This window comes from Miniopterus schreibersii (genome assembly GCF_964146895.1).
Source record: "Miniopterus schreibersii genome assembly, chromosome: 1".
In the NCBI taxonomy this organism is placed as follows: domain Eukaryota; kingdom Metazoa; phylum Chordata; class Mammalia; order Chiroptera; family Miniopteridae; genus Miniopterus; species Miniopterus schreibersii.
Window position 1 is genome coordinate 64,196,975 of NC_138101.1, and position 23,161 is coordinate 64,220,135.

Consider the following 23,161-nt stretch of genomic DNA (forward strand, 5'->3'; position numbering starts at 1 on the left):
GAGCAAAGGACAGGCAAATTTCTTAAGACCTTGCATGTCTGATGCTGTATTGATTACACTTATATTCGATTGAGGATTCGACTGGATATGAGAATTCTATATATTTTCTCAGAATGATTTCCTTCAGAATTCTGAAGACATTGCTACCTTTTTCCCCCCTCCTAGTTACCAGAGTAGGTTTTGAGAAGTCTGGCGCAATTATGATTTCTAATCCTTTAATGAAAGCTGTTTTTTGTTTTTCTTCACAAAGTTTTAGAGTCATCCTTTTGGGCCCAGTTATGTGCTGGGATCTTCTTATTAGTCCCTTCCAATCTCAAAACGATCTCCTTAAGTTCTGGAAAATGTTTTAAAATAACTTATTCAATAATTTTGTATCATGAATTTATTTCTATTGTCTCTTTTTAAAACTCCTATATTTTGAATGTCAATCTACAGTGAGCTTTTTTATTATCTCTCTTCCTATTTATATACCTCTTCACACTTGTGGGGAGATTTGCTCAATTTCATAATCGAATCCTTCATATGAATGCTTTGTCCTTGCTGTTATTTCCAAGAGCACTCATATTATTTTCTCTTTTCTTCAGCCTTCTCTTCTTATTTCAAGCTTTCAGCAGCCTCACAATTTATCTGAAGATATTAGTTGTAATTTTTATTTAAAAAAAAAAATCCTGCTCTCTAAATTGTTTAATGTTTCTCTGAAGTTCTTCTGTCATCAGTTTATTTGTGTTCTATCTTCCATGTTATGGGACTTTTTTCCTTCAAGTTTTTTGGGTGCTTGATTATCCACTCATATTTCAGCTGGAGTGCTAAGAAGCGAATTGGATGTTCTACATCCACGGACTGGGCTTATTTACTGGATCTCTGCCACATAAGGTGACCAGGCTGGCCCATTTTACCAGAGGACCTGAAATGCTCCATACCTCTCGGATGTCTTCTATCAAAAGGAATACTTTACTTTTCTACCTGAGATACATAGCCTGGCTGCCACTGTTCTTGGATTCAAGTATGGAACGAGTCTCTCCATTCAGAATATAGATTCTCACCTAATCACCCTCTTTTCAGCATAAGACTCTCTACCTTCAGCTGTGTGTTTCTTTGGTTCAGATCCCCCAGAGATTAAACCTCTGGTTTTCAAGCAATCTAGAGGATGTCATATCGCTTGGTTTCTAGGGATTGGATGTAAAATGTGCAATGACCCTTATAAGCAGAAACAACCTGTCCACATAGGAACAAGGTATTTTTAGCAGAATTACAATTAACTCATTCTACCAACTGGGGAAATAATGTCCTTGAACGGTTCAGTATGCTAACTGCAACTTCTTATAGACAACTTGTCAGAGAGTTGTGAAATTAATATAAAATAATATCAGTAAATTCTAGAACTATACAATGCAATGAGCATCAAGTCACACAAAAAAACATATTCTTTAAAAATTACCCTAAATCCCTTATAATGCCTCCTAATTCTGTTTTCATGATTCCTGCGTCCTACATCACCTGTGTACTCAGTTCCCATCACTTCACTGGGTTTAGGGCTTCACACTTGGTTCTTTCCTGCTAAACCAGTTGGTATCCCTCCAGAGACTGATTTTTCTTAATCCCCAGCACTGTCAACCCTCTCTCTCATAACTTCCATCTTAATGAGAAAATGTTTCTTCACTTTCTGTCAGTATCATATTTATTAATATGCTTAAGAAAGAAAAATCTAATAATACTCCTAAAATCAGAGGGGGAAAAATCTTCACGCAATTTCAAAACAGGACAACATTTAAACTGGATTTACTGCAGCTTCCTTTCTGATGAAGTTATGTATGTTTTCTGATCATCTAAATTCTTTGTTCCTTGAAAGTCTTCAAGCAGACTGGTGGGCCAAACTTTAACCCATCTCTTCTCCTGAAATCTCATCCTAAAGTTAAGTTCCGGATCCAGCTAAAGGTCCATAGAATGTGAGGCAAATAACTGTTTACGTACACCATGGTTTCTGGTATTCTTTCTGGGCATTAGCAGTGCTCCCTTAAGAAAGACCCTGTGTTCAAATCCTGCATAGAGATAAGTAACTCATAAATATATTAAAAGGGGCCGATCGGGAAAGAAAACAGGAAAATCTCTCTCTCTCTCACTTTCTTTCTCTCTCTCTCTCTCTCTCTGTCTGTTTCCCCCTCTCTCTCTCTCTCTCTCCCCCTCTTTCACACACACACACACACACACACACACACACACACACGACACACACATACACACACACTGGCAGTTAAAAATTATGACCAAAAGCTTCTTAGTAGCTCCCAGATGCTCTGAGGGTATAAAGGAAGACAGCTGATCTCTAAGGTAACAAAGGTTCAAGTCAAATAAAGCTTTTAGATTGAAGTCAACACTTTTAAATGAAAATGAAATGGTATCCTGGATTGGCTCTGAAGTACAAGTTCCATACCCTATGATCAACAGTCTTAACCAAACAGGTTTTATTTAGAGCATGATAGTTCAAACCATCCTGCCAAACTCTTGCTTTGTTCTCCTTATAAAGCTTTGCCTGAATTGTGGAATAAATTTTTGAAATACAAGGGAAATTCAGACAGAAAGAAAAGATAAGAGATTTCTGCTAGTACCTGGGCTGGGGCGTAAAAGCCAGGAGTCAGTGAGGTCATACCTTTTCCTCAGTGTCGTCAAATGGAACTAAGGCCCTGATGCTAACCACTTCACAGACACTAGGGTCTGTGATGGTTTCCCCTTAGCACCATATTCCGTGCATTGCAGGAGATAAATATAAGCAACTTACTATTCTGCACACTTATTTCCTTCTTTCTCTCTCTTGCCTGCTCATTCATCCTCTCCATCTTTTCAATCTACCCCCACACACTGCCCCATATCCATGGCAGAAACACAAGTACATAGTGAGAAAAGCATAGAATTTAAAATGATAAGACCTGTAAGTCTTCAGCTTCATCACTTGATAGCTGTGAAAAAAAAAAAAAAAAAATCATTGAACCCCTCTGAGCCTAATCCGTATCCTCTAAACTGGAAATAATCACCATGCTAGTTTAAGAGCTCGGTAGAAGATCAAATACCATATTCACTAAAGCATTTTATACCCTACAAGTGTTAGCTATGAATATTCTTTAAAGAGTTTGAAGAAAACAAGGATTCATAGGCATTTGAATGGTGAAGGTGGCAACTTGACCTTGCCAAGGAACATAGATGTCTATGTTTAAGCTCAGTTTTTCAAATATAAGTTTTAGGTTGAATTCTTTGCAATTGTGACAGAATTTAGAAAACATGAGGTCCAGTAATACTGAATGCTAACCACATTTTTTGGTGATACTATGATAGCAAATAGCATGAAAATGCATTTTAATGATCAATTCTTTACTTTTATTGATCAAAAATTATATTTGCCCTAGCCAGTGTGGGTCAGTGGTTAGAGCATCTGCCTGCACACCAAAGGGTTGTGGCTTCGATTCTTAGTCAAGGACACACACCTGGCTCCCCGCCCCCTGTTGAGGCTCATGGACGGGAGGCAACCAGTTGATGTGTCTCTCTCACATGGATGTTTCTCTCTTCCCACCCCTCCTCCCTTCTACTCTCTCTGAAAAGCAATGGAAAAAATATCCTTAGGTGAAGATTAACAGCAACAACAAAAAGGATTTTCATTGTAATAGCCAACATTTCTTGAGTGCTTACTACGTTCCTGGCAGTGTTCTAAGTGACTTATACCTATTATTTCATTAAATCATCATTCCAGTCGTCTGGGGTATGGTCCCCACTTTACCAATGAAGAAACTGAAGCACAGAAGAGCTTTTTCCTGATTGAGAAGCAACAGCGTCAGGACTGGAACACACGCACCAGCCCCAGCGTCTGGACTCCTGACCAGCCGCCCAGGAGACAGCTCTGTGCGCCTGCGCACTGTATGCTAGCGAATGGTCAATCTGTGGCCGTGGGAACGAAAGGACACTAAGAGATGACCTGGTCCCCCCTCACCTCGGGTGGAGGAATGGAGGCCATGGACAGTGCCCTGAGAGGCTGTCGCCCAGCCTCTGACATGGGAAATTCACTCTCCTGCTTGGCCAGCCCCAGCCGGCGCTCGGTATCAAAACCAGGTGGAGGTTTCCTGGCAACTGGAACAGGAACCTGGGCCTGACAGCCCCAGCCCTCAATTTTCCTTTGCTCAATTCTTTCATGCATGCCTTTCCTTTCTTTTTCAAATATCTTCTTGCTTTCCACGCGATACAGAGCAATTAAAAAAAGAAGCTTATTTCCTGAGGCCAGGAGTGAGTTACTTTTAGAATTTCACATTCTATTATTATTGGGTGTTTTTTATTTTTATTTCTTTATTTCCTACTCTCCATTTCTTAAACAAACGTAGGCCCCCGTTACTTTTAAAAAGTGAATTAAAATCATCTTCCTTTCTGTGTGATTTTCCTTTTGGAAAACGTGGGCATAGCCTTTGAGAAAAGCTGTGTTTTGTGTGCAGCTGGGGCGGAGGGTCCCTAGTCCGAGTTCCCCTCTCAGCCGGACGGTCCGAGCCCGCTGCCCTGGGCTACCCCGAGGCAGGGGGGGAGGGGTGACGGTGACCCGGGGGTCCAGCATCAAGGACAAAAGAGGCACCTTCTGCCTCACGCTGTTTGTCTCCCAGGTAAAATGAGAAATCAAATCTCCTCTCCCCGCGGCACCGTCCTCTCGGGAGGCGGCCTTCCTTCCGCAGAGGAGCCCGCGGGTGGAGGGGTGATTAGCGGGATCGGCCCTCGCCGCGGGCGGGGGGCGGGGAGCGGGGAGGGGGGAGGAGCGAGGAGGGGGGAGGGGAGGGGAGGGGGAGGGGGGAGGAAGGAAGGGGAGGGGAGGGGAAGGGAGGGGGAGGGGCGTCGCCAGCGCCGGGCCCGCGGCTCCAGCGCCGCAGCCGCAGCTGAAAAGCTCCTGGCGGTGGGGGCGGGGAGAGCCCCGATTGTAAACATCTCCTGCCTGTTGCCTAGAAGCGGCGGCAGCAAACAATCCCGAGGCTGCTCCTAGATTTTCAAAATGTCCTTTATACGCAGGGCCCCGTTTCTTTCTAAGATATGCGGCCATTTTCCAAGGCCGCCCGCCCCCGGCGACGTGCGCCCTGACCGTGTCCGAGGCCCCAGAGCGGGCAGCGACGGGGGACCTCGCGGCGGCTGGTGCGTTAACGCCCCGGGTTTCATAGACCCGTCCCGACCGCCCGCACGAGGCCCCCGTCGCCGCGAGAAGCCGCGGGCAGTGAAAGGGGGCGGGTTTGTTGACAGGGAACATTTGCTAATTCAGTTTGCTAAAGCGGCCGGGGAAGGACGGGGCTCTGGAAGATAAATTGGTCAAAACGCGGTAACGGGTGTTACAGGCGGTCTGGGCGGAGACGAGCTTTGCAATAGCGCACGCACGGAGCAAGAGCAGGGCAGGGTAGTAACAGCGGCAGGGTTTAATGACCTAGGCACAGGGCAAGATTGCATCGGGGGACGCAGGGCTGGCCTGGCGCAAGGCTGCTTTCTAATTGAATGACTGCATCAACCCGCAAAGGGAGGGAAGAACGCCAGGCTTGGGATTGAATAATATTTAGGACTCAAAGGGAAGAGAGGCTAGGGAAAGCAGTGATTAAATCTCATTCAGCATATGGTTTAATCCCAAATAGAAAGTAAGGTGTTCAGAGACAACGCGGAAATTTAGGAAGACAGAAAATAAAATACAATTCGGAAAGGCACAAGTCACTGAATTAAGGTCAGGGGAAAGAGCAGGGAAGTGGTTTTGAAAAAACGCAGCATCACCCAGTATGCCAGTCCCACTAAGAAGTGGTAAATTTGTTTAGCGTTTTACAAGATCGAAGTGGAAAAGTAATTTCTAAAATGATGCAGCAAAGAACAGCTTCCCCTCCCTTTTCAAGATCCAACATTTTTAAGAGAATGGAAAATGAAATCCTCTCTACTTGGAAGGGAACTCTAAAAGGACCCAGGGGAGGAAAAGAGGCAAAGAAATGACCAAATCAGAGGACAAACTTCTTTTATGACATTAAAAGCACACAACTGAGCAAGGCATCCATAGGGCCATTAAGGGGACGAGTGGGAAGTCAGTGACAGATGAGGCTGTCCTGGCTGAGAGCCTGCGTGGATTCTCTGCCTGCGCATTTATGAAAGAAGCTGAAGGTCACATCCCGGAAACCGGGATACATTTTCTTAAGGGGAAAAGTAAAATGTTAAAAGGGTTTTATGAGCGCGCCAGAGCAGATAGGTGGGCAATTAGAACTATTAAAAGTTGACGAGGCAAGACCCAGATTAAGTGTGTCATGGAAATCAGAAAGAAATGCAAAGGGAACAGGAAATGCCTTCAGCAGTGTTTCTTGATGCTTGCTCAGGACACTGAAGAATGGAGCTGGGAGCTGTGCTAGGACTAGGTGTTTACAAGAAATCCTCGGGACCTTTAGAAATCGAGCCACTGATCATCTGAGTCATGGTTACAAAGCAGATAGTGCTGACCCTCACTTGGAAATTTATAGAAATACATAATTTGCTAAAGAGTTAATATTAGCATTATAAATCACAAATAATTGGCATTTTCACAGAAATGGGGCATTTATGTGCTATGCCACACAAGTAAAAAATGGAAGCCACTTACTGCTTCTAAGTTTCTTCAGTTTACTTATCATGGAGAGTTTCATCTATAACCTGTCTGCGTTAAATGAGGGATTATGGAGAGTAAATGAGAGTTAACCCAAACTAGACTCAAGGGAATGTGTATTATGTGAAATGGAAAGAAAAGAGTTTGGAAATTACTGCCCATTGCTTGTCATCACCATCACCAGGGAGCTGCGGTCATTAGACACATGCTTGTGTACAACATTATAGCCAAGGAGCTGTTTGGCGGGGGAGTCGTTCTCTCCCTGTCTCAGGATCAGAATTTCACTGATCCATCTCTTCCCTTTTCATCATTGTCTTACCAACCACAGGCACACCTTGGAGATATTGTGGGTTTGGTTCCAGACAACTGAAATGAGCCAAGTGTTGTGATAAAGTGAATATTGCAATAAGGTGAGTAATATAAATTTTTTGGTTTCCCAGTATATGTAAAAGGTACATTTACACTGTACTTTGGTCTAGTAAGTGCAATACCATTATGTCTAAAAGTATACATACTTTAATTAGAAATACTCTATTGCTAAAAAATACTAACCATCATCTGAGCCTTCTGTGAGTCACAATTTTTTTGCTGGTGGAGGGTCTGCCTCGATGTTGATGAAAACACAATATCTACAAAGCACAATAAAATGAGACATACCTGTATGTCACCAAATTATTTTTAAAAACAAAAATAAAAATGTTCCATTTTCTGTGGCTGTGCTTGGACTAGGCAACTGCTTTATCCACTAGCCTCCAGCTAGTGGTTTATTTCTATGAACCAATACAAATAATGTGAATAGGCACAGAACTGTGGAGTTAAAATCTGAAGGACAAACACCATTACTTAGTTAATGTTCATTAATCACTTAAAAACTGCGTTTTCTTTTTCTTCGAACTCTTCCTCTTTTCTCCCTCCTCCGTCTGCGTTCCTTCCTTCTTGCTTGCAAATGTTTATTGAATTTCCTAGAGCAGACTGTAAGATTTAACAATGAGAACATGCAAACACGTTATTACTGTCCTCAAATAATCCTCAGTGTAGTGGCAACATCAATAGTGTGAAAGGGGCTAAAATAATATATAGCTCAGTGTCCAGACCACTTAAGGAAGAACATAACACAGCCATGGGCTGTGCAAGGTGAGGGTGGAGCACAGAACACAACAATAAAAGTAAACCAAGTGAAGGCGAAGTGAGAAACGATGTTGTAAATATAAAGAGAATATTTTCAATGGCATAGGGGAGAGGTAACACAGTGAACCACAGAGTGACATGACCAGATTAGTCTCTCATTTTATGTTTTTTAAATTTTTTTCTACCAAACCCTACCACGCTAACTGTATTTATTATTGAACTTAATTTCTTATATTTAATTGAAAAGGGCAAAAATAGAAAATGAGACATAGTGAGTGGAGAGCTGAGTGATTTTGAAGAAAGGATACATTAAAAGTGTTCGTAAATTTCAGAAATAAGTGAACTTTGTTTAACCTTTTAATTAACGACTGGGAAGGGTATACTTCAAAAGTGAAACTTTGTGTCTTACCAAAAAAATAAGGATGGTGAGGAGAGGTGGAGGCATTGACATGGTTGAATACACTAGGCTCTGTGGACCCAAAAGGAGCATGAACAGTTCATGCAAGAAAGAGGAAAATCATGCAGCTAAGACTAGCTATAGTCATATGCAGTAAAGAGAGCACAGTGGAAAATATGGACCAGGGTGATATCATGCGGGTCATCATATGAAGAACAACATGAAAATAATACCTATTAATTTTTCTTACCAAGCCATTTCATTAGAAACTAGTGAAATCATTTTGGAAGAACTAAAATAGTCCCCCCTTATCTGTGGGGATACGTTCCAAGATGCCCAGTGGATGCCTAAAATCGCAGATAGTACCAGACCTTATATATTTACTATCTTTTTCCTATATATACACACCTATGATGATTTAATTTATAAATTAGGCACAGTAAAAGCTTAACAATAATAGCTAATAAAAAGTAGAAAATTTATAATAATATGCTGTCATAAAAGTTATATGAATATGGTCTCTCTCAAAATATCTTATTTTACTGTGCTCAGCCTTCTTGTCTACAGGATGAGATGAAGCGAGGTGAATGACATGAGCACTGTGATGTAGCATGAGGCTGCTATACGGTGACTTGAACACAAGCACTGTGATACTGCGTCAGTCAGTCTGATCCCTGGGAAGGTAAAGTAACTAACGGGTGGATATACTTAACAAAAGGATGATTTACTTCCTGAGAGGACAGCGCTGGAGGGTGTGAGATTTCTTCACAATACTCAGAACAGCACCCAATTTAAAACTTACAAATTATTTCTGGAATTTTCTATTTAATAGTTTTGGACCCCAGTTGACCTCAGGTAACTGAATCCTCAGAAAGTGAAACCACAAATAAGGGGTTAATACTGTATTGAAAATCACTCCCTTCTAGTTCTAAAGCTATGTTGAGATTCCAGATTTGAATATACATACACTCATAGGTCCTCTTTCAAGGTCTACCAGAATTCTAGCCAGGAAGCAGGCTCCGATCAGTTGGAGCTTTACTTACCATCTTCACCTGAACCCACAGTCAGCATACTTCCATTCTTCAATCTCAGTGAACATCAGCAAGCAGGGCTCTGAAAATGGACAGTTATTCTTTAGTACCTCCAAGTTCTCCTTTTTTTCAGTCTTCCAATTTTTGCTTAATATATCTCCAGTTTCTCAACTACAATGTATCAAAACCTGCATTTTGGAGAAACACCTCTAATAACCATTTATCCACAGTGTATGGTATGCCAACTTAAGTAGGGTTATTTCTAGTAAGTCATCACTAATTACGGAAGACAAATCATTATTCCTAAATGAGAGGAATTTTAAAACGTGAACTAAGCAAGTGACAGAAATTTGCCTGGAAGGAAGTAGGGACAGGGAAGGGGATGCTATGGAACTTATCAGAGGCCATGTAAATATGACATTAAACATATTGAACTTCCAGTACCTTGTTGGTAGGGTCCTGAGGTCATTGGCCCATGTTTATATTTTAGTTGCTGAATGGTAGGGTGTTCATGTTTATAAATCAAATACGTGAAAGTGACTTATTTTACCTACCTGACTCAGAAAATAGGTTCTCTACTAAAAATATATTTTTTTGTATGCCACCTGTGTTATTTATCTGCTTACTTGTCTTATTTCAAAGCCAGAGTGAGCAATACCCAACAGAACTACATTTCAGAAAATGATATGTATTAAATGATTAATTGATTGACCATTTACAAATGAGAATAGGGCCTGTGTGTCACTTTAATGCTCAAGGAGATAGTAGAAGAATAACAATATTAATTGATCAATACATATATATGATTAAAAACACTAAGCTGATTTCAGAAAATTGGAGCACTGGGCCAAGCACTGCCTTTGACTTGCTTTCTGACCTTTGGCAAATCAATTAGACTTTTTCTCTACTCGTCACACTGTTAAAATTAGAAATAGGATCCTCTCACTACCCAACCAAACAGTTGCTAAAGTGAAAGAGATGAACCTTAGCAATAATTCTGAGATAAGCACCTATATGATGAGCATTATTTTAAAGCAGTGACGCATATGGCAGAGTCCTGTAAGTATTTCTGCAAACAATACTTAGATAAGTTAAAAAAGAGTCTCTCCTGGAAGGAATGGAAGCCTAAGGCCAAATGACTAGAGTGAAGCCATGGTTCCTAAAAGAAAAGCTTTCACTATGAGGGAAAGCTTTTCCTTTATTTTCAGCATCTTGTTTGCAGCCCTGCGTATCACCACTGTTAATAAGGCAAAAGTCCAAAATCACCCGTTAGTATTCGTATGTTGGTTTCTTCCATATATGGCTTTCCATCAAGTAGCACAAGCTTCGGTCATTCCAATATCTCTTCCAAATTTAACTTATCTTTTTTTTCTATACATTCTGGACACACTCAACTGGGATTTTATCAACAACAATAACTTATCTTCAGATACTAAATGATATGTGTACATTACAAAAAAATGATTTCTTCAAAGCCTAAATGCAATTAAATAAAAGATTCTTTATAAATATTCCAAAAACAATTTTATAAATTTTCCATAACTTTTAGCATCTGGATATATATAGTTCATTTCAGCTTACAGATCCAGATGTCAATTGTATTTATGAAAATTTCTACACAATTTACAGATACTTCTGAGAATTCAATAAGTAATATTAAGAAAAATTATTAAAAGTAGGTAGGAATAGTCTGGGAGGGATTTTAAAAATGTCAGAGTTGAGATGAAGCCCATTAATATGAACAAATTTTATTTTAAAATTGATACCCTCTCCCCAGACACACAAAGATAACTTAGTTGGTTCTATACTATTTTAAACCTCATTTTAATATGAATATGGTATTGTAAGAATAGCTTTGAAATTAACCAAACATATGTTGCTAATGTAGTATAGTTAAACATGTACAGAACATATATTGAGTCAACTGTTTTTAGATATAATACCTATGAATACTTTGTAAGGCTCCATGGAACTGATTTTGTAAACCTCAAATTTAAAAAGTTACATCAAATTTTTCAAACTATGTGACTTTGTCATATTTTTAGATAATGTCTAAAGTCCTTAAAAATATAGGGTGTCCACTCCCTAAAATATATACATTTGAACAGCTGATAACTCATTTAATTTTCACTCCTTTTCAGGTGTAACTGATTTGAAATAATGTGTGAAGCTATACTAAGCTTTGAACAAAGAAAATTTATCCTAAAGTTCCACTAGACTTTTTTTTATGGGGATACATAAAAGATAAAGTTTATGTTACAAAACCAGAAACAGTCTACAAATTGCGGGCGCACAAATACCAAATGAAATGATTCTTGATGTTTGCCAATCCATTGCTTTGAGTTGTCAGCAGTGTCTGGACCAGAACAGTCATCAGTTTGAAAACAGGCATTGACAAAAAATAATTATTCATTTCTGTAGATTCTTTTAAATTTTGAAAATGAAGTGCATGTATACTACCACCTGGGAAGTTTAGTTCTCACATTTCTCTAGTTTCAAAAAGGCCTGAGTATAAGAAAAACTCAGGGCAGAGACTAGAGTAAGTTGTAGGGAAGATGGCACATTTTCAAGCTCTAGATCTTGGTCTTCATGTGAGTGAATGAATCAGAGCTCCCTTAGGCTGACCTTGGAAGAAGGGTGCAGAATTAACAATTGATCTTGAAAACAAGGCCAAGGATACCATTAGATAATACTTATTAATAGGAGAAGACATTTACAATGCATTGTCAAAATGGAAGAGGCAAATTATAAAATAGTATGTATAGCAATTCATCATTTTTTGAGCAAGGATTAAAAAAGAAAATATATAGATATAGATATAATCATGGATTAGTAGCAATTATCTCTATGTGATGGAGTAGTGGGTATATTTTTGCTTTATCTGTAATTTCTAATATTACTACAATGAATAAGTGTTATTCTGACCTAAAAGAAACAATATTTCTAACTTTAAAAATAAAAATCAGCTTTTATGCCCTGGCTGGTGTGGCTCAGTTGGTGGGAGCATCATCGTTTACACTAAAAGGTCTTGGGTTTGGTTCCCGGTCAGGGCACATACCTGGGTTTCCAGTTCAATCTACCGCCCGGTTGGGGCGCGTGCAGAAGACAGCCAATCAGTGTTCTCTATCTCTCTCCCTTCTCTTCTCTCTTAAAAAAATAAAATAAAATTCAGTGAAAATGAAGATTAAAAAAACAAAACCAGCTTTTAATTTCTCTTCTGAGATATTCTCCTAACATGCAGATTTGATATTGAGGCATAAATTTTCCTTCATGTCACATGCATATTTCCATATAATTTTACTATATCACATAAATAAATAGATCTAGTGACTAACAACAGATTTAAGCTTATATAAAATTAACCAGACCTTTTAACATTATTCAATAGTACCAGATTTTTCAGAGAACCTTAAGTTAATTTTATTACATGTTAACTGCCTATATCTCTAGAGAAGAGGGAATAGTGAACTATGAAAGACACAGCAGCTATTGCCACTATTTTTTTTTTCTAATCCCCACCCAAGTATATTTTTCCCATTGCTTGTCAAAGAGAGTGGAAAGGAGAGAGAGAGAGAGAGAAACATCGATGTGAGAGAGACACATTGATTGGTTGCCTCCTGCATGTGCCCCACCCAGGGCTGGGGACTGAGCCTGCAACCCAGGTACATTCCCTTGGCCAGAATCGAACCGGGAACCCTTCAGTCCTTGGGTTGATGCTCTAACCACTGAGCCAAACTGACGAGGGCTATGGCCACTATTTGAATGGCTGTCATGCTGTATCAGCCAGGGTTGCTAGAGGGAAGCAACAGAAATGGACCTTGAGTGGTTTAAGCAGACAATTACAGAGTAGCTCCCAAGTCATTTACAGAGTAGCCTGGACAACCAGGCTTGGGAAATAGGCAGGAACAAGGAAGGGTTAGTAGTAGCCAGGATTCCGTCCCAAATCACCCCACAAAAGCAGTCCAGTGAGCACACGCTATTGCTAACCCACGGCACGTGTGACCTCATGGCTTATATTGCCATCGCCCTGGCTCTGCACTCTGGGCATCGCTGCTGCTCTGCTGTGCCACAGACCCTAGAAACGACCCCCCCAACCCCCCACAAGCTCTCTCACCCTTGCTTGCTGCTACAGTGCATTGTCTGTGGCCCGTCTGTCCTAAGGGAGCTAAGGGAGACAGGGAATAAATATTCCTGCCTTTGCCTCCCCCCTCTACAAGATTCACAAATTGGTGACTTCTCTAAGTACTGAAAGGGTTCAAAAAATTGGGCGGCCAAGGAAAGACACAAAATATCCTCCATATAAGTGGAAGAAGGAACAGTTTTTCTGAGTTGCTGCAACAGAAAGCAGGACTAGGAAGTGGAACACAAAGGGAAGGATGGAGTTGGGGTTTGCAGACTTACACATGACAAGAAACCTTCCAGAAAATAAAACGAGTGAAAAATGAAGTAACTGCTCTACAAAGTTGGGAACTCCCAGCTGTTACTGGAATTTAAGTAAATGCTCCATGACCATCAGAAAAGAGTGCTGTGGAAAAATCCGCAGTTCACGTCAACATGTCTGTGATTCTATCCTTCTGAGGTCGGGACTCTGCCTCAGTTATGGTTTTGTAAGTTCACCATATTCTAGGTGATGGTCAGGGGCAGCCAGAGTTTCCACCAATAAAGGTCATTATTTTTACAAATTGAACAATATCTATTTCTGTAATATATATTTCTATTTATAAATGTGAAATACACATGTATGCTCTATATGACTTGATATGTATGTGATATAATATATCATATCACATGTCATTTAGCATATATATGTATATTTCATATAGATAGATCTACTCCAGAAATATATATTGCTATGTGGATACAATAAATAAATATTATATTTATATATATAATATTTCCTATTTAAAAGTACAAGTGCTAGTGGGGTAGATCTGTAAGCAGATAGTATAGATTATAAATAACAATAACAAACCTAATAGATCACCTACTGATATTCACACAAAAAGGAGTGCAGTCAGACCCTGACATTTAGATGTGACTGGTATTTGCAAGGCTTTATAATTATTTAGCTTTTAAATTTTATTATTATTATTATTAATGGCTTCGTTGATAATATAGTTATTGCTCTAAGTGCTTAAGCACTGTGCTGAGGTTTAGGCATATATGGTTTAATTTAATCATCACATCAACACATTAAGTGTGTTTTTCTCATTAACAGATGAGAACACAGACTTGAAGTTATTACCCGTGTTGTCTAACTTTGCAGAGCTACTGGTGATAGGATCTGGGATGCAACCAAGGCTTGTCTAACACTGGCATCCTTGCTCTTAGCAACTGCCTCTCTGCTCCCTGATATGTTTGCATTTTCTCTGATAACTATGTCTTAGGCTTTCTGCTATTGCTTCTCAGCCACCAATAGCTGCTGTATTTCTTGATGTATAATTTCAATATGTGCTCAAGGTATTTATGTTGTCCACCTGCTTGCATCCACATAGCAAATAAATATTCAATTTTACAGCCATCCTCTATCATTTTGCACAGATCCCTCCAACAGAAATCAAGGCAACAAGCCTCCCTTCAATGCTGGGAGAGCATCTGGGCTCCAGACCCTCACTGTTGGAAGTCCTTAGGTTTAGCATAATCCGCAGATAGTGCAGATGTGACATCTCAGGAGGCTGCTGGGGTGTCAAATTTGAACCTCAGGAATCCATGGAGGGAGGTTTCAAAGGAATTGGAATGTTTAGCAACAGAAGACAAAATACTTTGCAATCACACACAATTTTACAAAGACTAGTTGTAATTATGACAGTTCTAAAATTAATCCTGTCAAACATCATAGACCCCAGTCCTAAGGCAAACCCTGCTTATAAGGCATCATCTCCTTACATCCAATGCAAAAATTTACAACACCCCCCAAAAATGGTTCTTTACTTCTGCCTAATCACTTGGGAATGGAGAGCTCAGCTCTCTCTCATACTGAATGAATAGCTTCCTGTTGCTGCTGGCACCAACTATTTCAGGCCTAGAAATCTGAATGTATCAGGTCGCCAAGGAGCTTCAGAAAATAGAACCACATGCCTGCTGTTCTGGTCACTATCTTTCATTATCAAGGTATCTGGAAACTAAATGAATAAGCAGAAGGATGCTCTCTAAACTTAGAATAGAAAATAAAATTATACATTATTATAAAAATTTTCTCTCAAGTCATGGAAAAAGCCTCATGAATTATTCCTTTACAACCACAGAGAGAACATCTCTAATAAGTGGACTGTACAAGGTCTCTCTCTCTTTCCCTTTCTGGAAAGATGCTGAATAAATGCAATCTAATTTCTCAAATAACCAGTTTTTAATCAGCCACCAAAGTCATCACCTCATGCCAGAAAAAAAAAAGTCGAGGGTGATAATGTGCTGATGATGAGGGGCATTGGCACATTGAAAACTCAGTAATGACTATCTTTTGGAGGCTAGGACTAACACTATGAGATGCTGTTACAAAACTGGCCTCCCTAGTACCCAGAGGGAGGACAGGCCCTGGAATACCAGAGACTAGATGGCAGCACTTAACTTTGGAACCGAAGTTAACAGAATTACTTTAGATAAAAGCAAGATCAAAAGGGCAGTACCCAGAATGGGAGTGGGGTGTAGGCGTACGAGGCTCCTGCCTTTATAATTCTCTAAATTGTGCCTTATTTTATTCTCATTCCACATGTAAAGAAACTAAAAGTCAGTGACTAAATAGGGAGCTAAAAGCCACATAACTGGAAAGAGCAACATAGGTCTCTCATTTCAAACTCTGTGTTATTTGCAGTAAACTATGAGGATTTTTCTGGATTACAGATTTTTACCAGACTATGTGATTGTCCACTCAAATAATACCATATAAAATAAGAATCACTGGTGTAAACAATACCTACTTTGGTAACCTCATCTTCTACCACATCCACACACACACCTCCTTCTTTGTCAGGACACACAGGATGGATGGTGTGCTGGTGTGTGACCCAGGATTATGTATATTCATCAGTTGGCCCACTCTGACTTTACCCTTTTCTGTTCCCATCAAGAAAGTACCCAGAGTTTGCCAAACTGCAGGGTTAAAGGTAGAGTTTTCTAGATTCCAAGTCTGCCCAATCCTTCTGACACTGACTGCAAGGAGTTAGGGTCCAGCTACAAAGCTGGAGAGAAGATTCCATGCAATCCTCAGTTCTGACATCAACTGCAAATTCAGGGAGTTCCCAAGTCTACTGCCAGGTGTGATAATTCACTTGAAAGACCTACAAAAGTCACTAAAACGTATTATGTTCACAGTGACAGCTTATTACAGGGAAAGATACAAAGGAGAAAAGGAGGATCCCAAATGTGCAGCTTTCATTGCCATCAGGATGTGCTATTGTCCTGGCATGGGTGCATGATAATACATAAGTATTGCCAACCTGGAAAGCTCACCAAGGCATCAGTGCCCAGAGTTTTTATTCACATGATTGTTTGATTGATTGCCATGAAGTAAGCTCTGTTTTCAGCCAACCCAGGCCCCCAGAGGTTGGGGTGACATCACATGACCTGAGGGGCCTACCAGGAGTCATGAGTCACTTTGTTAGTATGGTCTGCCAGATATGATCTGAAGGGCCCACCATGAATAACAAAGAGAGAACTATCACTCAGAAATTTCCAAGAATTTAGAGGCTACTTCCCAGGAGTCAGGGCCAAAGGCCAGATCTGTCTTGATTACACAAAAGATATCGGAATGGAATGAGGTACTGACATTATTTGAGGGAGAGCTTTGAATCCTATCTAATTTATTTCAGTAAGTGAAGCAATCACAAACCTCAACATGTAAATATCATTAGTAACAAGTTATATTACACCTTACAAAGAACTGCCACCCAACACGCGTGTGTGTCTGCAATGAAGTGAGAGCTGCTGCTCCAGTCACTCGGGATCTCAGCATACTCCCTTTCCTCTGCAGCCATGGTCACATTGTAATCTCTTCATTAAAAGCACTCTCAACATGACACTCTACATAGAAAACGTATTTATTCTTACATTCTTTAAGACAGGGTTTAATTGTCGCCTTCCTTTTGAGGCCTTTCTCAACTTTCTCAGGCAGAATTGTCTTCTATGAGCTGGGTGATGCAAATATTGGCAAAGCATGGTCCTCTTCTGAGAGGCAATCAGTCTATTTTTCCCCGGAAGACTGTGAAAATATGAGGACAAGTACTACTTCTTACTAATTTTTGTGTCTTCAATCTCTGGTCCAGTGACTATACTCAATCAGTATTTGTTAAAATGACCTGTAATAATAAGCAGTCTTAATGTGGTAGGCCATTAAATGACCATTACAGATTCTTGAAGGGCACAGTGACATGATGAAAATGGGGTTTAGGGAAACTTGTCTGACATAGTATACAGAATGAACTGGAGAAGCATGATCCTGAAGGAAGGTCAACAAACTCAGAGGCTCTTGTAGGATATGGGATATTCATGAGTAACGTCTATAATGCAATAGCAATTTATTTTCTGCTTTTACTCACATGTCATGCCATTCACAGACCAAGCTCAGGCTTTTTCCCATGTGTGGCTACTTGAGTAAATGACCATAGATCCCTTTAAGGAAGAATGAAGAAAACACTTCCGAATACGTGCTGTAGTGTTTCAGGATCCTTCTTTATGAAGATCTGGCTTCTCTTTTGGTTGACAAGATTTTGGTGTTAGAACTGGTATAAATCCGGAAATTGAGTGAGGATCTGTGACTTTCCACTAGGGCAGTTGATCTCAGGCTTCTTCTCATTCATTCTTGATCTCTTTTGATTATATAGCGAGCTGTTCTCTTATTGGTGGCTCATCTTTCTTGCCTCTAGAAATACCATGTTCTTTTGGAGGCTAGGACTAACAGTATGAGATGCTGTTACAAAACTGGCCTCCCTAGTACCCAGAAGATTGACAGGTCCTGGAATACCAGAGACTAGATGGCAGCACTTAACTTTGGAACCGAAGTTAACAGAATTACTTTAGACAGAAGCAAGATCAAAAAGGCAGTACCCAGAATGGGAGTGGGGTGTAGGTGTACGAGGCTACTGAGGTGGCTCATAGAACATAGAAGTTTAAATGGAGAATGCACAACATACGAAGTGCTTTATAAACATTAAAATGTTAATGATATTAGTACATAAGAAGGCTTTTTCCCTTTCTCCCACCAGTTACCTGACTCAGAAATGTATCATTTAACTTTCTCCATGCTTAGTTTCCTTATCTATAAAATGTTGGGATCACTCCCACTTCTCTGAGTTCATCTTAAAGCAGATACTTTCACTATAACCTTTCTTTTAGGTATCAAAATTCTGATGTGTTTTGTTTCTTTTTAAAAAATAACTTTCTGTTTCATATCTCCCATAGGTGAAATCATATGGTTGTTGTCTTTTTCCATCTGATTTATTTTGCTTAGCATGATGCTCTCAAGACCTATCCATGTTACTGCAAATGGCACTTTCATCTTTTCTTTTGGCTGAGTAGTATTCCATTGTATATATGCACCATGTCTTCTTTACCCAATCCTCTGTCAACAGACACTGGTTGTGTCCAGGTCTTGGCTACTGTGAATAATGCTGCAATGAACATAGGGTGCATATATCTTCATGAATAAATATTTTCAAATTGTTCAGGTAGATGCACAGAAGAGGGATTGGGAAGTAGGGGAAGAAGTAAAAGAAGGTAAAGGGGGTCAAATATATGGGGATGAAAGAAGACTTTACTTTGGGGGGGGAATACCCAATGCCATATATATAGATGATATATTATAGAATTGTTCACTTGAAACTTATATAATCTTATTAACCAATGTCACCCTAATAAATTTAATACAATTTTTTTAAAACCTTCCTTCAAAGGCCAATGTGCCTGATGAAGGGGAGCAATTACAATGAAAAAATGATCATTAGGTTCATAACTCTATCTGCCAAGACAAGCATCATAATTTTGGCCAGAAACCTGATCATATGAGAGATATATGTGGCCTTAGGGAGTGAAAAGTAATATAAAAATTTGCCAAGCAAGAACTTTCCAATTAATTATTAGTGAAAATATTAATTAACAAATTATATTCATATAATAATTATATAATTTCACACATCATTGGTTGTATTTTAAAGAAATGTAAGTATTGAAATTGGTACAATTTCAGTTTCTTGTTTCTTTAATTTTTTATAGAAGCCAAACTGTTGCATTTTCAGGGAAATACAGGTTATGGTGGAGTCTGCAATTGATGATTAGTGATTCTGAGAACTAGATAAATTTATTTTTCCATTTATCAACTCTTTTATTTCTTGTAGCTAGATAGTATTTTGAGATAAAACTTTTCCCTCTATGTTCATCTTTTCTTTTTTCTACCCAAAAAGGTGAGACGGTCCACTTATTGCAGTGAGGGAAGTGGTGGAATAGAGAGCAGCAAAGCAGCTTTCTGCAAAATGATTCTTGGCGTTTCTTTCCCCAAACTAAGGCCCAGGAGAGAAAGGGAGTTATGGGTGGAAGCATATGTCTCTGTGAAACTCAAAAGAGAAAGAATTCTGTCCAACTAAAAAAGGGATTCCTCTGTTGGGAGGAGAAGTGGACAAGAGAGGTCCATTGGCCTGGACCAGTTAGGGCCTAGGGGACTTCCTGGCTGCATCCTGATGGGCAGGAAGTCCCAGGGGGAAATAGCTTTGGGTGGTCAGGGATCTTTAACCTCTACCAACGTTCCTCTTCTCAAACAATGGCACAGAAGCAGTAGAAGTTGGAACCGAATGACCCATGTCGGCAGGGAAAATGGATGTCTGCATGATAAAATACAAGATTAGAAGGCTGACTGCAAAATCTCAATATGTAATCACTGTGTATGATCCTGGAAGTTTGCCAGAACCACAGTGAACCCCCAAAGTTATTGCTACTGGGGTCAAGTATCTTACCAGACCAATAAGAATTACATCTGAAAAATTTTTAAATACTTAAAAAAAAATGAGAGAGGCATTATTTCCATTATACCTGGAACTACATTCAATATGAAATATACAAGTTCTCAACTTTAAAATTTCAGAAGTAAATGGTACTTAAATATTATTTAAACTATAGCTAATTATTGGCAAAGAGATTAAAACGTGGACATCCTATTTTTCAATAAATTTAAATCCCCAAATATTTGTCCAGACCAAATCCTTTTGAGGAAAAAATAAAAACCCTGATTAATTTCAAATTTTCATTTTTTTCCTAGCATCATATATTCCAATATATAAGAAACCATGAAATCATAAACATTTAAACAGCAGGAGGGATAAAGTGAAGAAGCCGAAGACCTACAGAATGAACAATCTAAATGGCTCCCGAGTAAATGAAAATTAATTTGTACTTTAAATGTTGATGCAAATTTTGTTTGAAATTGGTTTTGTGCTTTTATTTTTCCATATGTGAATATACATTGATGTATATTATACAGATTTATATTTTATCATTTGCTTAATGGAAACATCATCTTCCCATGCTTTTTCTTCCATATTTTTACAGGTACATTCCTATGAAATCTCTTCTAGGAAACATCAAGGCACTCACAGCCACTCTGCCAGTCTTATGACCTAGAAAGATTCTATTTTTTTTTTTTTCTTGAAGTTTCAAAGAAGAAAGAAAGATTAAAATAGAAAGTGAATTTCCAAACTGGTATGAATACTAATCTGAGATGACTGTCTCTGTTTTTTCCTCTCTGGACTATGCCTCATTTTAAAATATATTTTTCATTTTTCAGTCCTTTATTGTTTATTAAATCCCAGCTAACTCCTAGACACTATACTATGCTTGGGAGTACAAATCTGGAAATGCCATGTGCCTGCCCTCAAAGAACTCAAGTCTAGGAACTAGGCAAAAACATGTACATAACTAATTGTACAGGCCTAGAACAATCTGGAAAGTAAAATAATAGAAATGTGTTCAAAGTTCTGGGGACCTCAGAAGAGGGCATGTTTGCTTTTGCCCAGAAGAGTAGGTGGTAAGAAGGCATCAGAAAGGGATTCAGAGAGGTTATTGTCTGGGCTGGTCCTTAAAGAACATATTGTGAGACTCGGTTGTGGCTGGGAAGGGAGAGCATCCCAGGTCTAAGAACCGGCATAAGCAAAAAGGCAAGGACACAGACATAAAGACGGGCAAGTTTGGAGAATGTTGATGGAAGAGGACATTTATGTGAGCCAGAGAAAACAAGTGGGCCAAAGCCACTGAATGGGCAACATAAGCTGGAAAGGCAGGAGACTGGGTCTAAAATTACTTTAAGCTTCATTTCTAACATTTATTATTCATTGTATACCTCCATATATTGGAACAGTTGACAAATTTTAGGTAAGGAGGAATGTTTAGTTTAAATCTCTTTAAGTCAACCCATATTTCCTCAGTTGGCATTTTAAGAAGTCTAGAAAGGCAGTTACGAGATTTTCTTAAGACCTGCTTTAGTATTGATGTGGGAAAGCATCATGCACTTGAAGCCTGGCCACTGTTAAAAATAACTGAGTCATGTCCTGGCCAGTGTGGCCCACTTGCTTGGGTGTAGTCCTGGGCACAGAAAGGTTGCTGGTTTGATTCCAGGTCAGGGCACATGCCCATGCCCAGACTGCAGGCTCAATCCCCAGTAAGCCTGCAGGAAGCAGCCAATGAATGTTTCCCTCTCACATCGATGTTTCTCTCTTTCTCTCCCTCTCTCTTCCTCTCTCTCCAAAAATCTATTTTAAAAAATCTAAAATAAATAAATAATAAATGAGTCATGTATAAAGTCTTACCAATTTTTGTTTTGCTATGGCATTTTCACTTAAATTGTTACCTACCACACATATCCCCATCTCTATAATCGAGGCCATCCATCAATATTTCAAATATTGTGGCTGAAATGGCTTTGGAAATAATTTCCTGATATGAGAATCCCTTGCCTTTTATTCTGTGCTACTATAACTGACAGTTATATGTCTGTCTGTCTGATGTCAGAAATTTGCTTACACACATACACACGTCAGTGCCAAATCATACTTTTTTTGTATTTTTCATTCCATCGCACTTGCATTTATTGTCTTTACCACTGAGGAAGCTCTGTGAAGGCAAGAGTCTGGCTCTACACTTGATTCAGCTCCATGGTGCCTGGAACAGCACTGAACAGACTTACGCTTTTGGAACCGGGATGCTGACTAATTATCTGATACCCATTCTTTCTGTCTGTCTGCTTGTTTGTTCATTTATTTTAACAAATGAATAGAAGCAAAGATAAGTAGATTTAATATACAGGTTTGTTCAGGCAGTTTTGCCTTTTACTTTTCATTGTTTTTGTTTTTATTTTCCCACTGAGAGTAAACACTTAAAAATAGAGGCTGAGAGAGAGGCGCAGTAAGGGTATAAAAATGTATGTAGGTGAACTTCTCATCCCTCTGTCTGGAAAAAGTCAAATAGCCATACTTTACTTATTTATGCACATGCTGGCTTAAAGTTCACATAAAGGGGAAAGTATCGAGCTTTTCACATTCTCACTGGGACTTGAAAACCTGAAGAAATTCCCCACAACACTGAGCAAATTTGCCGTGCCTGGCCTGATTTGGAATGTTATTAAGTGCTGTACCCTTTCCAAGTGCTTTGCAATAATTTATAAATTACTTTTCACAAAATCCTACGGGAAAGCAAAGTAGCACTATGGCTATTTTTTTTTTTTTTTAATTGCCAAATAAAAAAAGAAAGAAGGAAGGTTGGACAAAAGAGAAGAGAACTTACATTTGGGGGTGCTTATTATATCCCCTCATTTTTTGTCTTTCTGGCTTTACATTCTCCACTTTGTCTTGACTTTTAAGAGTATTAGTGCATATTGACAAACGATGAACAGGGAAGGAAAAAGCCCCAATTTGTGTCCAGTCACTCAGAGTGGCACAGGTTTTAAAGTGACACACCTCATCCTAGCCTTCCCCATCATCTGTCCCCTCTCTAAACTGCAGGCACTTAGAGGCCTGGATG

The 23,161-nt window shown here is 39.4% G+C and overlaps 1 long non-coding RNA gene across 1 annotated transcript; it reads left to right on the forward strand.

The window, feature by feature from the left end:
• Positions 1-4,422: 4,422 nt before the first annotated feature.
• Positions 4,423-21,939, forward strand: LOC308557153. The gene is made up of 4 exons (XR_013998800.1): positions 4,423-4,631; positions 6,942-7,023; positions 8,706-8,820; positions 20,409-21,939. It is a non-coding gene; the product is annotated as an uncharacterized lncRNA (long non-coding RNA).
• The last annotated feature ends 1,222 nt before the right edge of the window (positions 21,940-23,161 follow it).